The sequence below is a fragment of the Rosa rugosa genome, chromosome 3 (genome assembly GCF_958449725.1).
Source record: "Rosa rugosa chromosome 3, drRosRugo1.1, whole genome shotgun sequence".
Classification (NCBI taxonomy): domain Eukaryota; kingdom Viridiplantae; phylum Streptophyta; class Magnoliopsida; order Rosales; family Rosaceae; genus Rosa; species Rosa rugosa.
This window is the reverse complement of record NC_084822.1, coordinates 16960662-16964041: the sequence shown is the minus strand read 5'-3', so window position 1 is coordinate 16964041 and position 3380 is coordinate 16960662. Positions and strand designations below refer to the sequence as shown.

At 39.9% G+C, this 3380-nt stretch overlaps 1 long non-coding RNA gene across 1 annotated transcript; it reads right to left on the bottom strand.

The window, feature by feature from the left end:
- Positions 1-296: 296 nt before the first annotated feature.
- Positions 297-3048, bottom strand: LOC133740430 (uncharacterized). Its single transcript, XR_009861213.1, has 3 exons — positions 2210-3048; positions 1459-1534; positions 297-525 (listed from the first exon to the last, which is right to left on the bottom strand). It is a non-coding gene; the product is annotated as an uncharacterized LOC133740430 (long non-coding RNA).
- Positions 3049-3380: the final 332 nt, after the last annotated feature.

Genomic DNA, 3380 nt, shown 5'->3' with positions numbered 1-3380 from the left:
TGACACTTAAAACACAGTATAAGTCAAATACAAATTCATATTAACCAAGTCAATACTATAGGGAAGGTATTCACGTTCCTAAAACGACCTAGCGGCCTAAACAACTCCCAACACTCACGCATACCCAATGACTTAGCCAATACCGAAGAGCACACGATGGGGATCCGCTGCAGCCGGGCCATCACTCGGAAGGTATTGACACATCACCAAATATGCACCTTACGCTCTGATACCAAACTGTCACGCCCCGAATTTTAAATACAATTAAAATCCGAAACATGAATTATACAACTTAATAGAATAAACGTCCTGAATTTTTTTCTCACAAACAACCACACTTCACACCTCTCAATATTACAATAAATCAAATCCTCAAGTTAATTATTACAACACACTCTCACCAAATCAAATTGTAAGGCTCAATGAGCTTAACTCACCTCACTATTACAAATGCTGTAAAACTATAACAAATACTCTAACCCGCTCGATCACCGCCCTGATTCTCCTGACCTGCAGGATTACCCGCTACACCGTTTGAATAGTGTACCGGGATTGCAACAATACAAACCCGGTAAGCTTTTTGCAAAGCTCGTATGAGTAAATGAAAGGATTGCACGATTTAAAGTAACCAAATCAACTCATGCATAAATTTAACTCAAGTATTTTCTTTGCATAATAATTGAAGTGTACAATGTCACTTCAAGCATCAATCAACTCACATCTCAACATGACTACTCAAAAACAAACAACTGTTTACTCAATATATACTCACAGGCTTATGATTTATTTATATAAATCATCCCATGCAGTATATTATACTTACAGGCTTATGATTAATTAGATTAATCACCCCATTCAGTATATCATACTTACAGGCTTATGATTAATTATATTAATCACCCCATTCAGTATGTCATGTCATACCCAAGGGCATATGATAACTCGTTTATCCCCCAAGCAGTATGATGGCAGACAGACTAGAGCTCTAACTGTATCGTAAAGTGTCACCTGGGCCAAGGTTCACCTTACGAATGACTGCTTTTCTCAATTCACTCGACTCCTCATTTAATTCATCTCAACGACTCAACTATCGCACTTTACTCAATTACCCATTATCATAGACAACACAACATCTAAGATAAATCACATATTCCAAGGGTAATGCTCAAAATATAACTCAGTAAATCACACCATCCAATATATATTCCACGTAAATATATATATACGTAGTCACCCACACAAGAGTGACCACTAATACCAACTATAGTTCACATGCAATAAAATCTAGAAATTCATTTTTATAGTTTAAATACATTTTACTTACCTATGGACCGTAGTCGATCAAGTCCATATAATTTAAAACAAATATTTATTTTCGTAAAACAATTTCCACAATTTCTCAATTAAATAAAATCACCGAATTTCGGTTCGTGAATGAACCATGTGCGATTTACTCACCTCGATATTCCCGCTGCGTCTTCAATTCAACACAATACACACCGAAATCGTTCACCCAAGGGAGACCGTCAATCACCTAATCACACATGACCTTAACTTAGCCAATAGCTCAAAAACATACTCAAACGACAATCCAACGGTCGGATCAAAATTAAATGATGATCCAACGGTCGGATCCTCACGGATCGCCTTTAGGATCACCCCCCAAAAATCATCACGAAGATCCAACGGTCAGATCTTCCTGAATCGTCCTTACTAACATCTTCACAAATTTATACAAAAATCCGACGGACGGATTCTCACGAATCGCCTCCCTAATCACCGTTTTGCATTTATACGAAGATCCAACGGTCGGATCTTCGCCCATGACCACACAAAGCCACTGGGACAGTCATAAGATCATCGTATCAAAACTACAAGTCCATCTGACGGTCCTAACTTCACATATCACAAATCTAACGATCGAAATCGATCGAAACTTAAAAATTCATAACTTCATCATACGATATCCAAAAATTATGAATTATATATGCAAACGATCGTATCGACACGTAGAACACAAAAATGGACAGAAACTGTCCTTGGGGTGTCCGGAGGTCGCCGGAAACCACCATCACAGTGGCGGCACAGCCACCCATCCGAAGTCAAAATTAGACAAAACTCCCAACATCAAAGTCCTTCAACTCAACTCCAATTTCACTTTTCATAACTACACCAAAGTCAGATTATAAGCCAAAAAGTAGAATTTTACCTCGCAAGTTTTGAAACCCGAAGAACCCTAGTTTCCCAATCTTCAAAATTCGATCACCCCGGATCAAATCGCTGCAAGCCTTCGTGGGGATAGCTTCTACTTCCTCTGGGCTAGAAAAGCCCTCAAAGAACTCGAGCTATAGTGGCCGGAGCTGGGAGAACCAAGGTGGCGAAGGAAGACGATTTCCAGCTCGGCTGTGCGGCTTCTCGGTCTTCTAGCGGCCACCACGATGGTTATCTCAAGTTGATGTCTTCTGGAAAGTTGTAGAAAACTTCACGGTGAGAAAAATTGCTTTTGGAATCAGGTCGATCGGAGGCCTGTAGAGGAAGATATGGCCAGACAAAGTAGAGCCCAGAAAAAGTGGGGAAGAGCGATTTCGTCTCCGACGAGGCTCTCTTCTCGACCTTGTAGAGCCTCATACAGCTCGTATTTCACTTCGATTTCTTCTACAAACTCGTAAAGGGGGTCGAGACCAGAAAAACCCACTTTGTTTCACATCAATCGGTGGCCGGATGAGGAAGAACGAAGGTGACGAAGGGAGGGGGTCGCGGCTGGGCTCGGGAGAGAAATGGGGAGAAATTTCTGGAGTTCCAGAAATTCTGTCCTCATTTGCAATATTCGGATTTTTTTTTCATATTTATAGAAAATCCCAATTTTCAAATATTCGTAACTTATTCATACGAACTCCGAATATTACGTTCCATATGTCCACGAACTCGTATCGACGCGCTCTACAACTTTCATGAAGGAAGTTTTCCCAATTTCCCAATGTATAAAAAGTCAACTCCTTTGACCCCCCTAAAACGTTCAGTTTTCAAAATAAAATCGCTCGAACTAATTCCACACTCCTCTAAGCTTCGTACTCGTGTCCACGACCACGAAATCATTTCCAAAACGTCATCGGAAATTAACTTGAATTTTTCGGGTATTACAATTTGTGTTGGGTTTTAGGGTTTCGTTGAGATATCGATTTGGGGTTTCCTTTGAAATTAGATTTGTGATATCAATTTAGAGATGTGGTGGTTGAAATAGACTTGGGTGTTATTCTGGTTTTATGGATTTGGGGATGGTTTAGGGTTCATTTCGATTTGGGTGTTTGAAATTTGCTGAAAATTTATTGTTGTTCTTGAAATCGGGTTGGGTGTTTATCTTTTGGTTCTGGGTTTATAGC